General features: G+C 37.5%; 1 protein-coding gene across 4 annotated transcripts in view; it reads right to left on the minus strand.

The window, feature by feature from the left end:
- The window catches only part of LOC128703567 (T-complex protein 11-like protein 1), a 131,487-nt gene that overhangs the window by 16,726 nt on the left and 92,200 nt on the right, over nucleotides 1–22,561 (minus strand). The window lies entirely within an intron of this gene.

The raw sequence follows: 22,561 nt of genomic DNA on the forward strand, positions 1-22,561 counted from the left end.
TGTAATCCCTCCAAATATTAGGTGTTGATTCCAAAATCTGAGAATGTCACAGGGGCAGCATTTAGTGAAATATTAAACTTACTGAAAAAATGGATCAGGTATAAATGTATCTGACTACATTTATCTGCAAATTCTGTAACTTACAGTAAATTTTTTTTAATACTTAGAAAAGAGTTGTCTGTACATGTAACACTCATCATATATAGATCAGCATGATGCAGTGTGGCTTTGTGCAAAAATGCAATAGAATTTTAGTTAGCGCAAGTGGTGGTGAGTACCAGTAATGATGTCAACTATTAAAAATAGAAATAAAGGCACTGGCAACTGGCTCAAATTCAATTCTAACGAAGCTCAGTTTTTGCCTATTACATAACTTGGTAATTAATGTAGCAGGTATATTTTGATACAGTTGTTAAGAAAGTAGAGAAGATGTGTTTATCAAAAGTATCACACTTGGATACTGATGAATTTAATGTACTGTATGTATATAATGACTCACGATGTATATAATGACTCACAATGAGGCAGCCATTAATAACTTCACAACAGCAGTAACAAACATTGACTGGCACACTGAGCTAGAAATCTATACAGATATTGATGAATGTTTTAATAATTTTCTAAAAAAGACCCAATACCTTTATAACAAGCGCTGCCCTAAAAAAACTAAACAGATGACAGCTAAGAGACTGAACAGTCCCTGGCTAACACCCAGCATTCTCAAATCCATAAATACAAAACACCGATATGAAAAACAGTACAGAATGGGTCACATAACCAGAGACCAAACAAAGCGTTACTCGTCAATCCTAACCAGCCTGATAAGAAGGGCAAAAAAATTGTATCATGAGAACAGATTATCCAACTTACGAGGTGATATAAAAAAGACCTGGAAGACCCTATCAGAAATTCTGGGAACAAAAAAGATATCACGACATAGCGAAATAAAATTAGCAAAATCAGATGAACCCCAACTCCCACCAACAGAAACAGCAAACAGACTCAATGATTTCTTCTCCACTATAGGTCAAAACCTTGCCAATAAAATCCCAAGCTTAGATACCCCACCAAATGACTACCTCACTGGCAACTACCCGAACACACTGTTCCTAGCTCCGACTAACCCATACGAAGTCTCCCTTATTATCAACGCACTGAAAAACAAGGCAGGAGATTTAAATACCTTACCACCCTTTATATACAAAAAAGCATCACAAGTACTATCACCAATCATTGCAACACTCTTTAACAAATCCATTGAATCCTCCACCTTCCCTACAGTTCTCAAAATAGCAAGGGTCACCCCGATCCATAAAGGAGGAGACCAAACAGAGTTGAATAACTATAGGCCAATATCCAATTTACACCCTCTCTCAAAAATCTTCGAAAAATTAATTCATAAACGAATCTACTCCTACCTCATCTCCCAAAACATTCTCAACCCCTGCCAATTTGGATTCAGGCCTAATAAAAATACTAATGATGCTATTATACACATGCTAGAACATATATACACTACAATAGAGAAAAAAGAAGTCCCACTGGGGATCTTCATTGACTTACGTAAAGCTTTTGATACAGTTGACCATGACTTGCTCCACGTAAAATTGTCACACTATGGTATTAGAGGGCACTCCCTCAACTACCTCAAGTCTTACCCCAGCAACAGAAGCCAATATGTGTACGCAAATGGGGCAAGCTCTTCCGCACAACCAATTACAGTTAGTGTCCCACAGGGAAGTGTCCTTGGCCCTCTTCTCTTTCTCCTATACATAAATGACCTACCAAATGCTTCGCAATTACTCAAACCCACACTTTTTGCAGATGACACTACATACGTCTTCTCTCACCCGAGCCCAGTCACGCTAGCCAATACTGTAAACACCGAATTACAGAAAATATCTACCTGGATGAGGACTAACAAACTTACACTAAACATTGACAAAACCTACTTCATTCAGTTTGGTAACAGAGCTACAGATGTACCTCTTAACATAACGATAAACGGATCACCTATCACAAAGCTAACAGAGGGAAAATTCTTAGGAATCCACCTCGATAATAGACTCAAATTTCATACACATATACAACAAATTTCTAAGAAAATTTCCAAGACTGTAGGCATACTATCGAAGATACGGTACTATGTTCCACAGTCAGCCCTCCTGGCCCTTTATCACTCTCTTATTTACCCCTATCTCACCTATGGAATTTGTGCATGGGGCTCAACAACAATTAACCATCTCAGACCACTAATTACCCAACAAAAGGCTGCAGTTAGAATAACAAATTCTCACTACAGGCAACACACTCCACCAATATTCAAAACACTCAACCTACTCACCATACAAAACATCCATACTTTTTATTGCACCTATTACATACATAGAACACTTAACTCTGATATTAACCCTCCCCTCAAACATCTCCTTGCCAACCTCAACAGAACACATGACCATAACACAAGGCACAGATCACTCTTTGATGTTCCTCGTGTCCATCTCACGCTATGCAAAAACTCAATGCACATAAAAGGCCCTAAAATCTGGAATTCATTACCTGTAAATATAAAAGAAACACTACCTGTTTATAAATTCAAGTCTCTTCTCAAAGTTCACTTACTCACTCAAAACCAAATAAATACTGAATAACTGAACCTTATAAATTGTATATCCAAAATGTTACTCACAATTATATCACATAAATGTTAAACCTAGGACCCAATCTAACTTTGTTATTTTTTTAAATACACTACCTAACAGAATACTCTATTCTACTGAATGAACAGCAATGCATGCAACCATATGACCTGTCTTTGTAATACTCATTTGTGCTTTATAGTTATCTGTTTACAATAATGTCTTATCACTGATTTCATCATTGCTTAGTTAATCTTAAGTTAATTTTAAGCCAGCCTGTAATGCTATGCATATAAGTGGCTTTGGCATGCTGCTCTTACCTGTATTTTTTTTGTACCTCTGTATGTATGCTAAAATTCCTAAATAAATAAATAAATAAATAAATATGATTGCAAACAAACTATGGAATGGGTGAGGTTTGAACCCATGGCAAGTGAGTCGTAAAACTCCAGGCCAGTGCGTATGCCACTGGGCCAACTGGCTACAATAAGAGTCAACCACTGGCCTGAAGTTTTATGATTCACTTGCCATGGATTCAAACCACACCCATTCAGTGGTTTCACTGCACGTATATAATGTTGGAGTTGGAGCCAAGGTCAAGTGGAGGATTAAGTCGTCATTAATTAAAATCCTTGACAATTCCAAATATTTTACCATTTATTTTAACCTCTCTATGTAGTAGGCTGGTAATCAGCAACCACCCAGGGAGGTACTACTGTCCTGCCAAGTGAGTGTAAAACAAAAGCCTGTAATTGTTTTACATCATGGTAGGATTGCTGGTGTCCTTTTTTTCTGTCCCATAAACATGCAAGATTTCAGATACATCTTGCTACTTCTACTTACACTTAGGTCACACTACACATGTATGTACAAGCATATATATACACACCCCTCTGGGTTTTCTTCCATTTTCTTACTAGTTCTTGTTGTTGCTTACTTCCTCTTATATCCATGGGGAAGTGGAACAGAATTCTTCCTCCGTAAGCCATGCGTGTTGTAAGAGGCGACTAAAATGCTGGGAGCAAGGGGCTAGTAGCCCCTTCTCCTGTATATATTACTAAATGTAAAAGGAGAAACTTTCGTTTTTCCTTTTGGGCCACCCCCACCTTGGTGGGATACAGCTGGTGTGTTGAAAGATAGATTTCAACCTCACAATCATAAAGTGTCAGTTATTTTACAGAGCAGAGCAAACTCAACCATCTCATGCTTTCACCTTTGGAAGTTATCACATTACTCTTGGCAGTATTTACCTGGCAAGAAAACTATGATCTACTATACTATTGTAAAAAATGGTTATGGTAATAACTATAATTTTTATAAGGGTGGACCAATAAGCTAGTGGAAGTCTTCGGTCAGACGACCAAAACCTCCAGATGCGGGTCATAATATGACTTGTCCTGTTTTCTGACAAACCTTACCTAACCTAACCTACTGTACCACTACATTAAAAGCCTTGGGAAACCAGTAGTAAATATAAGTAACTCTTCTTTATTCTCAGTCTTAAGTGTTAGTTTTAATGGAACAGCAAAATGCTTCATCATGTGAACAGTTTTGTGATACATAACAAACTAAATGCAGACACATGAACAAGTGAACCCCCCAGAAATTTTAGACCGTAACACTAAATTTTTTGCCATTTTTTTATGGGTTGTTCTACAACATATATTTTGCTATAAACTCATAGAAAATTTTGAGAACAAGGTTTAACTTCCAGTAACATAAATCCACAGCTGACATAAAACTCAAAAGAAACTTGCAATAAAATTATATAAAAGTATAGTATTCTCATTGTTACTAGATTCATGGAGATGACAGGTCCTGTTATCTCTCTCTCACACACACACACACACACACACACACACACTAATGGGCGATTTCAACCACAGGGAGATCGACTGGGAAAACCTGGAGCCACATGGGGGTCCCGAAACATGGAGAGCCAAGATGATGGATGTGGTACTTGAAAACCTCATGCATCAACATGTCAGGGACACAACCAGAGAGAGAGGGGAGGATGAGCCAGCAAGACTGGATCTTGTGTTCACCCTGAGCAGTTCAGACATTGAGGACATCACTTACGAGAGGCCCCTTGGAGCTAGCGATCATGTGGTTCTGAGTTTTGACTATATAGTAGAGTTACAAGTGGAGAAGGTAACAGGAACTGAAGGGGACAGGCCAAACTATAAAAGGGGGGACTACACAGGTATGAGAAACTTCCTGCAGGAGGTTCAGTGGGACAGAGAAATGGTAGGAAAATCAGTAAACGAGATGATGGAATATGTGGCAACAAAGTGCAAGGAGGCAGAGGAAAGTTTTGTTCCCAAGGGAAACAGAAATAATAGGAAGACCAAAACGAGTCCTTGGTTTACCCGAAGGTGTAGGGAGGCAAAAACTAAGTGCAACAGAGAATGGAAAAGGTACAGGAGGCATAGGACCCAGGAAAACAAGGAGATTAGTAGAAGAGCCAGAAACGAGTATGCGCAGATAAGGAGGGAGGCCCAGCGACAGTATGAAAATGACATAGCATCGAAAGTCAAATCTGACCCGAAACTGCTGTATAGCCACATTAGGAGGAAGACAACAGTCAAGGACCAGGTGATAAGGCTGAGGAAAGAAGGTGGAGAACTCACAAGAAACGATCAAGAGGTATGTGAGGAGCTCAACACGAGATTTAAGGAAGTATTTACAGTAGAGACAGGAAGGACTCTGGGGGGACAGACCAGATGGGGACACCAACAAGGAATACACCAACAAGTGTTGGACGACATACATACAGATGAGGAGGAGGTGAAGAAACTGCTAAGGGACATCGATACCTCAAAGGCAATGGGACCGGACAACATCTCTCCGTGGGTCCTTAGAGAGGGAGCAGATATGTTGTGCGTACCACTTACCACAATCTTCAACACATCCCTGGAAACTGGGCAACTACCTGAGGTATGGAAGACGGCAAATGTAGTTCCCATTTTCAAAAAAGGAGACAGAAAAGAGGCACTAAACTATAGACCTGTGTCATTGACGTGTATAGTATGCAAAATTATGGAGAAGATTATCAGGAGGAGAGTGGTGGAGCACCTGGAACGGAACAGGAGTATAAATGCCAACCAGCACGGATTCACGGAAGGCAAATCCTGTGTCACAAACCTTCTGGAGTTTTATGATAAAATAACAGAAGTAAGACAAGAGAGAGAGGGGTGGGTTGATTGCATCTTCTTGGACTGCAAGAAGGCCTTTGACACAGTTCCTCACAAGAGATTAGTGCAGAAGCTAGAGCATCAGGCGCATATAACAGGAAGGGCACTGCAATGGATCAGAGAATACCTGACAGGGAGGCAACAACGAGTCATGGTACGTAATGATGCATCACAGTGGGCACCTGTGACGAGCGGGGTCCCACAGGGGTCGGTCCTAGGACCAGTGCTATTTTTGGTATATGTGAACGACATGACGGAAGGGTTAGACTCAGAAGTGTCCCTGTTTGCAGATGATGTGAAGTTAATGAGGAGAATTAAATCTGATGAGGACCAGGCAGGACTTCAAAGAGACCTGGACAGACTGGACACCTGGTCCAGCAAATGGCTTCTCGAATTTAATCCTGCCAAATGCAAAGTCATGAAGATAGGGGAAGGGCACAGAAGACCACAGACAGAGTATAGGCTAGGTGGCCAAAGACTGCAAACCTCACTCAAGGAGAAAGATCTTGGGGTGAGTATAACACCGAGCATGTCTCCGGAAGCACACATCAATCAGATAACTGCTGCAGCATATGGGCGCCTGGCAAACCTGAGAACAGCATTCCGATACCTTAGTAAGGAATCATTCAAGACACTGTACACCGTGTATGTCAGGCCCATACTGGAGTATGCAGCACCTGTTTGGAACCCGCACTTGATAAAGCACGTCAAGAAACTAGAGAAAGTACAAAGGTTTGCAACAAGGTTAGTTCCAGAGCTAAGGGGAATGTCCTATGAAGAAAGATTAAGGGAAATCGGCCTGACGACACTGGAGGACAGGAGGGTCAGGGGAGACATGATAACGACATATAAAATACTGCGTGGAATAGACAAGGTGGACAAGGACAGGATGTTCCAGGGAGGGGACACAGAAACAAGAGGCCACAATTGGAAGTTGAAGCCACAAATGAGTCAGAGAGATAGTAGGAAGTATTTCTTCAGTCATAGAGTTGTAAGGCAGTGGAATAGCCTAGAAAATGACGTAGTGGAGGCAGGAACCATACACAGTTTTAAGACGAGGTTTGATAAAGCTCATGGAGCGGGGAGAGAGAGGGCCTAGTAGCAACCGGTGAAGAGGCGGGGCCAGGAGCTAGGACTCGACCCCTGCAACCACAAATAGGTGAGTACACACACACACACACTCTTTGACCTGTGCTCACCTGATGCTCTCTACTCCCCTGTATGGTGAGAGGTGCAACCTTCCCTATAAATTCATGCTCTCCTTTCACTTGTATATCTGCTGAAGAGGATCCCAGGAGGGGGTCAAAATATACAGATCAATTAGTCTCCTGAGTTTCTGTCTCCAGAAACAAGTGTTCATTACACTTTAGTTATTCATGGAGAAGTGTTAAGCCTGTAGGGGCCCTATAGTGCCTGGGTAATGGGACATATCAGGTTTTATTTTAGTGGAGTGAAGCTGTAATTCCTTGGATTAAGAGCCCTGCACTAGCATCAAAGAATCCTGTCAAAGGGATTTCGACATACAAAGCTGGGAAACATTAACAAAATAAACATTAATAATGTGTCACAGATATACACTTGACATTTTTACTCTTCCTTACTTATTCCTTAAAATTTGGATATTTATTATAGGACGGTTTTAGTAATTATATCAATCTGAATTAAAAATAAACAAATTACTAAATTTCATTGTTTAAAATAGTACTAAACTGTAATACATCACATTGTAAATTGTTCTATTGTAATACTGTAATCTTTATAAACTAATTCAATAGTGTAATTATTCTCTACTAAACTTATCAAAGCCATGTAGCATTACCTAAAAGAATATTCAATTCTCTTATACTTACTGTAACTTATCTAATGATCATATGAATTATTATTGCCTTCTAATCTTAAGTTAAGTTTTAAGTTTGCCTGAAATGCTCTGTATACAAAGAGGCTTTTGGCATGTACACCCAACTATTATATTCCTCTGTACAGCCATGTATCATGTCAAAATAAACTTCTTATTCATATCCCTACCACTAAGTTCCTATCTGTCTATGTATGTTAATTCAGTAGTGAATAAACACTTTACACACTTACAATGGTATAAATGCATAGCAACTAAAGAACTGAGCTCTGAATACATACACTCTGTATTACCTCCTAACTGGCCATCTCCTGCCAAGGCAGGGTAAACTTTTTTTTTTAACACATCAGCCATTTCCCACAAGCCTGAATACAAGAAAAATTACAAGGACAAATTAAACGAACACCCCTCAGAAAAGGATAGGGATAAGAGCTTAATGAGGTTATGTAAGAAAACTTAAGATAAAATAAATCAAATACAGGTCGGCAATCACTAATCCAGCAATCAGTTTTCCAGTTCCATCAGTAATCCGGCATAATTTCAAATTTCATCATTATAATGTCTCAGAAATTGTGCAGATGGATGTAAATCCACAGCAGCAAGCCAGTGGAGGAGAAAGCAGTGATGAAAATGAGGAAGATGTAGCAGAGTCTCTATTGATAGGTTAATTCAGTTGACAGGTGAACTGCTAGAAGATCTAGAGCACAGCAGTTTTATGAGTGTACGTTCACATGCTGCAGGATAAACTAATCAAAGAAAGGCAAAAATATAAGTGTATTCTAACCTAACCACTCTGTAATTTGGCAAACTCACTAATCCAGCATACTACAGGTCCCAGTGATGCCAGATTAGTGATGGCCGACCTGTATCTCTGTTTACTAGCCAAAGAATAATCAAATTACCTCTAGAAAGCAGCATGACAAACATGAATCAATGCATTTTCAACAATTATATTAACATGGGAATAAAGACCAAGCATTAGGCATGTAAACAGTAGTATCTGATCACTTTTCAAATCTAAAACTGACAGCATTCCTTAGGTTGTAACAAAAGACTAAGTTAGAAAACTATAATAAAATGCCTCTGAGAACCAGGTCCTTAAATTAGGCATTACTCAAAGTACTCATGGCTCATAAAAACAAATAATCTAACTACAATATTAGGAAGAAAACCACACATGGTCAAATGAAAAAAAAATGAACAAACCCATTAACTTCTCTGAAACCTTTTTATTCCAGCACCAATAATGTAGAAAACCCGAGAACTGGCAAACACTGAGCCAAGCCAGGGAACCTCGATGAGTAATCTGCTGTAGTGTAGAAATTATTTTTGGTTTGAGTGTCAACTTTCACATTATTAACAAATTCCTAACAGAACAACAAATATGAAGTTTATCTACAACTATACTTCTTGAGAACTATATACAGTTATGCACAGTACAAAAATTTAAAGATATTTCTGAATAATTCTCAAAACCAAAAATACACCATAGAGAATACAAATAAATTTTATGAAAAATAAAATCAAACTTAAAGGAAAATATTAATAAATTGTTATAAAAAGAGGAAGAACAAGAGTGTACAAGGTGGAGCCTGGCACCAGTAACTTGCCTCCTGCCCACGGACCACCAACACCCAAACACACCATGAGAGCAATGACCTATGGAAATGGCTGTTGCATTTGCAAGCTTAAATATACAGCACTTACAAAACTGCCAATATCTATATGCTTTTTCACTTTCCTAAAATAAATAAATATACATATACATGTATATACATATATATACGTCGTGCCGAATATGTAAAACTTGGGACATTGGCTTAAATAGCAATGCTCATCTTGCCATATAAGGCAAGCAAAAATTTGAGCATGCAGTAATTTCACAGAAATTATTCTGAACCTAACAAAAAAAATATATTTCATTGTGTTTGTTTATTATTAAATTATTGTAAACGTATCTAAAATATATTTAACTGGATTAGGCTAAAATAAATTGCGCTTGTTATAATAAGGTTAGGTAAGTTTTGTAAGATTCTTTTGGTGCAAAATTATAAATTTTTACATTAACATTAATGAAAAAATATATCTTTAAATGTATAAGAAATTTTTTTAGAAAGGACTTAATCTAAATGAGTTCTTGCTAACTGACCAGTTTTACCTATTAGGAACGACATATATATATATATATATATATATATATATATATATATATATATATATATATATATATATATATATATATATATATATATATATATATATATATATATATATATATATATATATATATATATATATATATATATATATATATATATATATATATAGTTAGTCTGCTTTAGTAAGGCGCAAATTTTTATTGTTATTAAGTGTATCATAAGACTTCAGACCAAACATTCCCAATTGCCCTCAAAGATTCTTTAAGTCTTATGATACACACACACACACACACACACACACACACACACACACACACACACACACACACACACACGCACACACACATACACATACATATATATATATATATATATATATATATATATATATATATATATATATATATACAGTGGACCCCCGCATAACAATCACCTCCGAATGCGACCAATTATGTAAGCGTATTTATGTAAGTGCGTTTGTAAGTGTATGTTTGGGGATCTGAAATGGACTAATCTACTTCACAATATTTCTTATGGGAACAAATCCAGTCAGTACTGGCACCTGAACATACTTCTGGAGTGAAAAAATATCGTTAACCGGGGGTCCACTGTATATATATATATATATATATATATATATATATATATATATATATATATATATATATATATATATATATATATATATATGTATATGTATATATATATATGTATATATATATATATATATATATATATATATATATATATATATATATATATATATATATATATATATATATGAGTATACCAGTAAAAGTGTACGGTAGGGTTATAATTGAAAGAATTAGAGGTAAGACAGAATGTAGGATTGCAGATGAGCAAGGAGGTTTCAGAGTGGGTAGGGGATGTGTAGATCAAGTGTTTACATTGAAGCATATATGTGAACAGTATTTAGATAAAGGTAGGGAAGTTTTTATTGCATCTATGGATTTAGAAAAGGCACATGATAGAGTGGATAAAGGAGCAATGTGGCAGATGTTGCAAGTATATGGAATAGGTGGTAAGTTATTAAATGCTGTAAAGAGTTTTTATGAGGATAGTGAGGCTCAGGTTAGGGTGTGTAGAAGAGAGGGAGAATACCCCCCGGTAAAAGTAGGTCTTAGACAGGGATGTGTAATGTCACCATGGTTGTTTAATATATTTATAGATGGGGTTGTAAAAGAAGTAAATGCTAGGGTGTTCGGGAGAGGGGTGGGATTAAATTTTGGGGAATCAAATTCAAAATGGGAATTGACACAGTTACTTTTTGCTGATGATACTGTGCTTATGGGAGATTCTAAAGAAAAATTGCAAAGGTTAGTGGATGAGTTTGGGAATGTGTGTAAAGGTAGAAAGTTGAAAGTGAACATAGAAAAGAGTAAGGTGATGAGGGTATCAAATGATTTAGATAAAGAAAAATTGGATATCAAATTGGGGAGGAGGAGTATGGAAGAAGTGAATGTTTTCAGATACTTGGGAGTTGACGTGTTGGCGGATGGATTTATGAAGGATGAGGTTAATCATAGAACTGATGAGGGAAAAAAGGTGAGTGGTGCGTTGAGGTATATGTGGAATCAAAAAACGTTATCTATGGAGGCAAAGAAGGGAATGTATGAAAGTACAGTGGACCCCCGCTTAACGATCACCTCCAAATGCGACCAATTATGTAAGTGTATTTATGTAAGTGCGTTTGTACGTGTATGTTTGGGGGTCTGAAATGGACTAATCTACTTCACAATATTCCTTATGGGAAAAAATTCGGTCAGTACTGGGACCTGAACATACTACTGGAATGAAAAAAGTTCGTTAACCGGGGGTCCACTGTATAGTAGTACCAACACTCTTATATGTGTGTGAAGCTTGGGTGGTAAATTCAGCAGCGAGGAGACGGTTGGAGGCAGTGGAGATGTCCTGTTTAAGGGCAATGTGTGGTGTAAATATTATGCAGAAAATTCGGAGTGTGGAAATTAGGAGAAGGTGTTGAGTTAATAAAAGTATTAGTCAGAGGGCAGAAGAGGGGTTGTAGTGGTGGTTCGGTCATTTAGAGAGAATGGATCAAAGTAGAATGACATGGAAAGCATATAAATCTATAGGGGAAGGAAGGCGGGGTAGGGGTCGTTCTCGAAAGGGTTGGAGAGAGGGGGTAAAAGAGGTTTTGTGGGCGAGGGGCTTGGACTTCCAGCAAGCGTGCATGAGCGTGTTAGATAGTGAATGGAGACAAATGGTACTTGGGACCTGACGATCTGTTGGAGTGTGAGCAGGGTAATATTTAGTGAAGGGATTCAGGGAAACCGGTTATTTTCATATAGTCGGACTTGAGTCCTGGAAATGGGAAGTACAATGCCTGCACTTTAAAGGAGGGGTTTGGGATATTGGCAGTTTGGAGGGATATGTTGTGTATCTTTATATGTATATTTACCTGGAGTTTACCTGGAGAGAGTTCCGGGGGTCAACGCCCCCGGGCCCGGTCTGTGACCAGGCCTCCTGGTGGATCAGAGCCTGATCAACCAGGCTGTTGCTGCTGGCTGCACGCAAACCAACGTACGAGCCACAGCCCGGCTGATCCGGAACTGACTTTAGGTGCTTGTCCAGTGCCAGCTTGAAGACTGCCAGGGGTCTGTTGGTAATCCCCCTTATGTGTGCTGGGAGGCAGTTGAACAGTCTTGGGCCCCTGACACTTATTGTATGGTCTCTTAACGTGCTAGTGACACCCCTGCTTTTCATTGGGGGGATGGTGCATCATCTGCCAAGTCTTTTGCTTTCGTAGTGAGTGATTTTCGTGTGCAAGTTCGGTACTAGTCCCTCTAGGATTTTCCAGGTGTATATAATCATGTATCTCTCCCTCCTGCGTTCCAGGGAATACAGGTTTAGGAACCTCAAGCGCTCCCAATAATTGAGGCGTTTTATCTCCGTTATGCGCGCCGTGAAAGTTCTCTGTACATTTTCTAGGTCGGCAATTTCACCTGCCTTGAAAGGTGCTGTTAGTGTGCAGCAATATTCCAGCCTAGATAGAACAAGTGACCTGAAGAGTGTCATCATGGGCTTGGCCTCCCTAGTTTTGAAGGTTCTCATTATCCATCCTGTCATTTTTCTAGCAGATGCGATTGATACAATGTTATGGTCCTTGAAGGTGAGATCCTCCGACATGATCACTCCCAGGTCTTTGACGTTGGTGTTTCGCTCTATTTTGTGGCCAGAATTTGTTTTGTACTCTGATGAAGATTTAATTTCCTCATGTTTACCATATCTGAGTAATTGAAATTTCTCATCAATGAACTTCATATTGTTTTCTGCAGCCCACTGAAAGATTTGGTTGATGTCCGCCTGGAGCTTTGCAGTGTCACAAATGGAAGACACTGTCATGCAGATTCGGGTGTCATCTGCAAAGGAAGACACGGTGCTGTGGCTGACATCCTTGTCTATGTCGGATATGAGGATGAGGAACAAGATGGGAGCGAGTACTGTGCCTTGTGGAACAGAGCTTTTCACCGTAGCTGCCTCGGACTTTACTCTGTTGACGACTACTCTCTGTGTTCTGTTAGTGAGGAAATTATAGATCCATCGACCGACTTTTCCTGTTATTCCTTTAGCACGCATTTTGTGCGCTATTATGCCATGGTCACACTTGTTGTATTCTGAGCACCTCTGCAAAAACAGTGATAATGTGTGAGTGTGGTGAAAGTGTTGAATGATGATGAAAGAATTTTCTTTTTGGGGATTTTCTTTCTTTTTTGGGTCACCCTGCCTTGGTGGGAGACGGCCGACTTGTTGATATATATATATACATGTATATATATATATATATATATATATATATATATATATATATATATATATAATATATATATATATATATATATATATATATATATATATATATATATATATATATATATATATATATATATATATATATATATATATACATACATATATATATATATAATATATATATAATATATATATACATATATATATATATATATATAATATATATATATATATATATATATATATATACATAATATATATATATATAATATATATATACATAATATATATATAATTATATATATATATATATATATATATATATATATATATATATATATATATATATATATATATATATATATATATATATATATATATATATATTATATATATATATATTATATATATATATATATATATATATATATATATATATATATATATATATATATATATATATATATATATATATATATATATATATAATTATATATATATTATGTACTACCGTCCTGCCAAGTGAGTGTAAAACGAAAGCCTGTGATTGTTTTACATGATGGTAGGATTGCTGATGTCTTTTGTCTGTCTCATAAATATGCAAGATTACAGGCATGTCTTGCTACTTCTACTTACACTTAGGTCACACTACACATACATATACACATTTATTCATACACACTCATCTGAGTTTTCTTTGATTTTATCTTAATAGTTCTTGGTCTTATTAATTTTCCTTTTATATCCATGGGGAAGTGGAATAAGAATCTTTCCTCCGTAAGCCATGCGTGTTGTAAAAGTCAACTAAAATGCCGGGAACAATGGGCTAGTAACCCCTTTTCCTGTAAAGATTACTAAAAAGAATAAGAAGAAGAAAATTGTCAAAGTGGGAAGTCTGAATGTGCGTGGATGTTGTGCAGATGATAAGAAAGAGATGATTGTGGATGTTATGAATGAGAAGAAGCTGGATGTCCTGGCTTTAAGTGAAACAAAGCTGAAGGGGGTGGGAGAGTTTCAGTGGAGAGGAATAAATGGGATTAGGTCAGGGGTTTCAAATAGAGTTAGAGCTAAAGAAGGAGTAGCAATAATGTTGAAGGATAAGCTATGGCAGGAAAAGAGGGACTATAAATGTATTAATTCAAGGATTATGTGGAGTAAAATAAAGATTGGATGTGAAAAGTGGGTTATAATAAGCGTGTATGCACCTGGAGAAGAGAGAAGTGTAGAGGAGAGAGAGAGATTTTGGGAAATGTTGAGTGAATGCGTGGGGAGTTTTGAATCAAGTGTGAGAGTAATGGTGGTTGGGGATTTCAATGCTAAAGTGGGTAAAAATGTTATGGAGGGAGTAGTAGGTAAATTTGGGGTGCCAGGGGTAAATGTAAATGGGGAGCCTTTAATTGAGCTATGTGTAGAAAGAAATTTGGTAATAAGTAATACATATTTTATGAAAAAGAGGATAAATAAATATACAAGGTATGATGTAGCACGTAATGAAAGTAGTTTATTAGATTATGTATTGGTGGATAAAAGGTTGATGGGTAGGCTCCAGGATGTACATGTTTATAGAGGGGCAACTGATATATCGGATCATTATTTAGTTGTAGCTACAGTTAGAGTAAGAGGTAGATGGGAAAAGAGGAAGGTGGCAACAACAAGTAAGAGGGAGGTGAAAGTGTATAAACTAAGGGAGGAGGAAGTTCGGGTGAGATATAAGCGACTATTGGCAGAAAGGTGGGATAGTGCAAAGATGAGTAATGGGGGGGTTGAAGAGGGTTGGAATAGTTTTAAAAATGCAGTATTAGAATGTGGGGCAGAAGTTTGTGGTTATAGGAGGGTGGGTGCAGGAGGAAAGAGGAGTGATTGGTGGAATGATGAAGTAAAGGGTGTGATAAAAGAGAAAAAGGTAGCTTATGAGAGGTTTTTACAAAGCAGAAGTGTTATAAGAAGAGCAGAATATATGGAGAGTAAAAGAAAGGTAAAGAGAGTGGTGAGAGAGTGCAAAAGGAGAGCAGATGATAGAGTGGGAGAGGCACTGTCAAGAAATTTTAATGAAAATAAGAAAAAATTTTGGAGTGAGTTAAACAAGTTAAGAAAGCCAAGGGAAAATATGGATTTGTCAGTTAAAAACAGAGTAGGGGAGTTAGTAGATGGGGAGATGGAGGTATTAGGTAGATGGCGAGAATATTTTGAGGAACTTTTAAATGTTAAGGAAGAAACAGAGGCAGTAATTTCATGCACTGGTCAGGGAGGTATACCATCTTTTAGGAGTGAAGAAGAGCAGAATGTAAGTGTGGGGGAGGTACGTGAGGCATTACGTAAAATGAAAGGGGGTAAAGCAGCTGGTACTGATGGGATCATGACAGAAATGTTAAAAGCAGGGGGGGATATAGTGTTGGAGTGGTTGGTACTTTTGTTCAATAAATGTATGAAAGAGGGGAAGGTACCTAGGGATTGGCGGAGAGCATGTATAGTCCCTTTATATAAAGGGAAAGGGGACAAAAGAGATTGTAAAAATTATAGAGGAATAAGCTTACTGAGTATACCAGGAAAAGTGTACGGTAGGGTTATAATTGAAAGAATTAGAGGTAAGACAGAATGTAGGATTGCGGATGAGCAAGGAGGTTTCAGAGTGGGTAGGGGATGTGTAGATCAAGTGTTTACATTGAAGCATATATGTGAACAGTATTTAGATAAAGGTAGGGAAGTTTTTATTGCATTTATGGATTTAGAAAAGGCATATGATAGAGTGGATAGAGGAGCAATGTGGCAGATGTTGCAAGTATATGGAATAGGTGGTAAGTTATTAAATGCTGTAAAGAGTTTTTATGAAGATAGTGAGGCTCAGGTTAGGGTGTGTAGAAGAGAGGGAGACTATTTCCCGGTAAAAGTAGGTCTTAGACAGGGATGTGTAATGTCACCATGGTTGTTTAATATATTTATAGATGGGGTTGTTAAGGAAGTAAATGCTAGGGTGTTTGGGAGAGGGGTGGGATTAAATTATGGGGAATCAAATTCAAAATGGGAATTGACACAGTTACTTTTTGCTGATGATACTGTGCTTATGGGAGATTCTAAAGAAAAATTGCAAAGGTTAGTGGATGAGTTTGGGAGTGTGTGTAAAGGTAGAAAGTTGAAAGTGAACATAGAAAAGAGTAAGGTGATGAGGGTGTCAAATGATTTAGATAAAGAAAAATTGGATATCAAATTGGGGAGGAGGAGTATGGAAGAAGTGAATGTTTTCAGATACTTGGGAGTTGACGTGTCGGCGGATGGATTTATGAAGGATGAGGTTAATCATAGAATTGATGAGGGAAAAAAGGTGAGTGGTGCGTTGAGGTATATGTGGAGTCAAAAAATGTTATCTATGGAGGCAAAGAAGGGAATGTATGAAAGTATAGTAGTACCAACACTCTTATATGGGTGTGAAGCTTGGGTGGTAAATGCAGCAGCGAGGAGACGGTTGGAGGCAGTGGAGATGTCCTGTTTAAGGGCAATGTGTGGTGTAAATATTATGCAGAAAATTCGGAGTGTGGAAATTAGGAGAAGGTGTGGAGTTAATAAAAGTATTAGTCAGAGGGCAGAAGAGGGGTTGTTGAGGTGGTTTGGTCATTTAGAGAGAATGGATCAAAGTAGAATGACATGGAAAGCATATAAATCTATAGGGGAAGGAAGGCGGGGTAGGGGTCGTCCTCGAAAGGGTTGGAGAGAGGGGGTAAAGGAGGTTTTGTGGGTAAGGGGCTTGGACTTCCAGCAAGCGTGCGTGAGCGTGTTAGATAGGAGTGAATGGAGACGAATGGTACTTGGGACCTGACGATCTGTTGGAGTGTGAGCAGGGTAATATTTAGTGAAGGGATTCAGGGAAACCGGTTATTTTCATATAGTCGGACTTGAGTCCTGGAAATGGGAAGTACAATGCCTGCACTTTAAAGGAGGGGTTTTGGGATATTGGCAGTTTGGAGGGATATGTTTGTGTATCTTTATATGTGTATGCTTCTAGACTGTTGTATTCTGAGCACCTCTGCAAAAACAGTGATAATGTGCGAGTGTGGTGAAAGTGTTGAATGATGATGAAAGTATTTTCTTTTTGGGGATTTTCTTTCTTTTTTGGGTCACCCTGCCTCGGTGGGAGACGGCCGACTTGTTGAAAAAAAAAAAAAAAAAAAAAATAATATATATACTGTATATATATATATATATATATATATATATATATATATATATATATATATATAATATATATATATATATATATATATATATATATATATATATATATATATATATATATATATATATATATATATATATATATATATATATATATATATATATATATATATATATATATATATATATATATATATATATATATATATATATATATATATATATATATATATATATATATATATATATATATATATATATATATATATATATATATATATATATATATATATATATATATATATATATATATATATATATATATATATATATATATATATATATATATATATATATATATATATATATATATATATATATATATATATATATATATATATATATATATTATATATATATATATATATATATATATATATATATATATATATATATATATATATATATATATATATATATATATATGAAGGTAACACCTCTATAACTAGACTGGGGACCCTCATCCTCAGAGAAGACATTACACATACCTCAGGGAAAACTCAAGGTTCTCCCCAGAGCTGTTTGAATATTTTCTTCTCTTACTACCCCTATACTTCTTATATTGTATATGAAATTTTATTAATAGACAGGATACATCGACAGAAAACACAAACATGAATACATTGGTACAATATATCAAAGATTATGAATCTCCTCCAGCTCCTCTGAAGCCGGACACAAGCCAAGTATGCAGCAAGCATTTCCCCTCTGTATGGCCATGCTGAGACACTGGTACATACATGAAAGTGGCTGCCCTTGGGTCCCTGGTGGTACTGATGAGTCTGGAGCCCAGTTCTTTAAGGAAACATGTGGCATTTTTTCCCCATGATCCCAAGGTCTCTGATCCCACTGGGACAAACTGATACTATTGGCTTATGTCCCTGTACTCCTTCCTGTGATCAGCAGCTCCTCCCTGTCACCCGACATTCTGATGGATGTAGGTGTCAGCCAGTGTCGACACACAGGTATAGTCCCATGCTAAGAGCTTGCCATTCTTCCAAGGACAGATGGTGATCCCGTCGGGGCGGTTTCCTGGGTTGTGGGTAGTGTTAGCTGCTAGTGATTGGGGCTCTCTCTCAGCTGGGCATCCAGCTGTAGCAAGGGTTGTCTTTATGGTGCCATTGACTTCATTGTGTCTTGCATGGCAGCCCTTGGTTTTGGAACAGTTAAGACCATGTAGACCATATTGGTCGGCTTGTGCATCACCGCAAATATATGTATATTCCATGTGAATTGGGGAAGCAAGGCACAGAGCCCCTGCGACTAGCCAGGGGATCAAACCTGTGTTGTTTTAGAATGCCTCATGGTGAGCGAAAATTCCACAACGCTCTAACCCATGGGACCATACAATCCTAAAAGAATCACACACCCAGCCGAGCTAGGTGTTGTACCATGATCTGAGGACATACAGTGATGTGGGTGCCTCAGAGCTAATTTCATTCTACTCCCCGTTTGGTGTTCTAGCCTTCACAAGCAGTATGCACAGAATGACATAGAGAGCGTATAAATCTGTAGGGGAAGGAAGGCGGGGTAGGGGTCATCCTTGAAGAGGTTGGAGGGAGGGGGTAAAGGACCTTTTCTGGGGCCTGGGGCCTGGGGCCTGGGGCTTCTATGACAAGTTGGTGAGTGAATTAATCATAAGGCTACAGCAATGTACCACCCTTACAGAACAAGAACTAATGAATTTGCATCTGGTGCATGAAAAATTACAGGGAAAGATCAAAACACATGAAATAACTACACTTGGATGAAATGTTTAAAATGTGAGTCCTGTGGCTTCACCTTCAAGTACCCCAGATATCATGCCTGAAGCATCAGAACTCCAAGATGAACTGCTCAACTAGTTAACAGATAATGATCATGACAGCTTTCAACTTCCAGATTGATAAATAAATTTTGTTAAAAAATCTTGTTTAAATAATTTTCTTTTTTTTTTCAACAAGTCGGTCGTCTCCCACCGAGGCAGGGTGACCCAAAAAAGAAAGAAAATCCCCAAAAAGAAAATACTTTCATCATCATTCAACACTTTCACCACACTCACACATTATCACTGCTTTTGCAGAGGTGCCCAGAATACAACAGTTTAGAAGCATATACGTATAAAGATACACAACATATCCCTCCAAACTGCCAATATCCCAAACCACTCCTTTAAAGTGCAGGCATTGTACTTCCCATTTCCAGGACTCAAGTCCGACTATATGAAAATAACCAGTTTCCCTGAATCCCTTCACTAAATATTACCCTGCTCACACTCCAACAGATCGTCAGGTCCCAAGTATCATTCATCTCCATTCACTCCTATCTAACACGCTCATGCACGCTTGCTGAAAGTCCAAGCCCCTCGCCCACAAAACCTCCTTTACCCCCTCTTTCCAACCCTTTCGAGGACGACCCCTACCCCTCTTTCCTTCCCCTATAGATTTATATGCTTTCCATGTCATTCTACTTTGATCCATTCTCTCTAAATGACCAAACCACCTCAACAACCCCTCTTCTGCCCTCTGACTAATGCTTTTATTAACTCCACACCTTCTCCTAATTTCCACACTCCGAATTTTCTGCATAATATTTACACCACACATTGCCCTTAGACAGGACATCTCCACTGCCTCCAACCGGCTCCTCGCTGCTGCATTTACCACCCAAGCTTCACATCCATATAAGAGTGTTGGTACTACTATACTTTCATACATTCCCTTCTTTGCCTCCATAGATAACGTTTTTTGACTCCACATATACCTCAACGCACCACTCACCTTTTTTCCCTCATCAATTCTATGATTAACCTCATCCTTCATAAATCCATCCGCCGACACGTCAACTCCCAAGTATCTGAAAACATTCACTTCTTCCATACTCCTCCTCCCCAATTTGATATCCAATTTTTCTTTATCTAAATCATTTGATACCCTCATCACCTTACTCTTTTCTATGTTCACTTTCAACTTTCTACCTTTACACACATTCTCAAACTCATCCACTAACCTTTGCAATTTTTCTTTAGAATCTCCCATAAGCACAGTATCATCAGCAAAAAGTAACTGTGTCAATTCCCATTTTGAATTTGATTCCCCATAATTTAATCCTACCCCTCTCCCGAACACCCTAGCATTTACTTCTTTTACAACCCCATCTATAAATATATTAAACAACCATGGTAACATTACACATCCCTGTCTAAGACCTACTTTTACCGGGAAGTATTCTCCCTCTCTTCTACACACCCTAACCTGAGCCTCACTATCCTCATAAAAACTCTTTACAGCATTTAATAACTTACCACCTATTCCATATACTTGCAACATCTGCCACATTGCTCCTCTATCCACTCTATCATATGCCTTTTCTAAATCCATAAATGCAATAAAAACTTCCCTACCTTTATCTAAATAATTATTTAATTTAATTATTGAATTATTTATATTTAATATTTCTTTAATTTAAGGTTCCAGCAGTCCAAGGGGCTTTAGAGACATACAGGAAGTGTATAATTAGTAGGTTAGGTGTGTTGAGCAAAATGGATGATCTGGCAAAACTTTGGAACTGGGGTGCCTGAAAATCGGTGGTGTACCTGTACAATGTTTTAAAAATAAAACACAATCTTCTCACAGATCATCAAAAATCTTGCAAAATAACAATTACGATTAGTTTGCTTGAAATGCATATTAGTGGCTTTCTTTTGTGCCTACCAATGTTTTTTTACATGTCAACTACATTACTTGTACCACATAAAGAAATAAAAATTGTATTGTATTGTATTGTAATTAATAATAATCACAAACATTAACATCTCGTAAATTACAGCACCAATCTCGTAAATTAACAATAAATTTCTCACAAATTAACAACAAACTTCTTGCAAATAAACGAGAAGCTTCTCGCAAAGTAACAATAATCTCTTCGCACATTTAACAAAGCTTGATAATCCTCTAGAACATTCTAATAATTTAAATTAGCTTCTCCCTCCCTCTGTTCCACCAACAACTGCAAAACTTGAGCTTCTCTCTTATACCCTTACCCTCCTAATCAACTCACACCATCCAAACATAGCTCTGAATTTATCTCCAACACACTCTCAACTGCTTCACAAGCAAGCTATACTGGCAGCATGCCATAAATATCACTGGAATTAAAAAAATTCATTGTGAATTTTATATACACCTTAGAGGTACTGCAGCATAAACCTCCAAGAATTACGAATCACACAACTTGGTCACTAAGTCTCCTGATTATGTGCTTATGTGAATAATTCTAATCAATAGCCTACTGGTCACAGACAATCATGGAGATAAATGGTTCATAGAGTCAACAAGTTGATAAATTAGACACATGTGCAACACTTGGGTATATTTATTGAGAAAACTTTTTGCTACGCAGTGGCTGCATCAGTCCTATACAAAGAAACATGGTGAAGATCAGAAGGAGTTTGATCACCTCAAACTCCTGATCTTCACCATGCTTCTTTGCATACAATTGATGAAGCCACTGCATGGTGAAAAGTTTCCTCAATAAAGATACTCAAGTGCTGACGTGTGTCTAATTCACAGTTAATCATGAATGACTGCACAGATTTAGCTTTATACAGTATACATTTCATTAACTTGAAGTGTGTAGGTGCAATCAACGAAATTTCATTTAAGGATACACAAGATTTTTGGCCTAACTGCAACAGGCAAATATATATAATTTCAC

This window comes from Cherax quadricarinatus, chromosome 76, assembly GCF_038502225.1.
Source record: "Cherax quadricarinatus isolate ZL_2023a chromosome 76, ASM3850222v1, whole genome shotgun sequence".
Lineage (NCBI taxonomy): Eukaryota > Metazoa > Arthropoda > Malacostraca > Decapoda > Parastacidae > Cherax > Cherax quadricarinatus.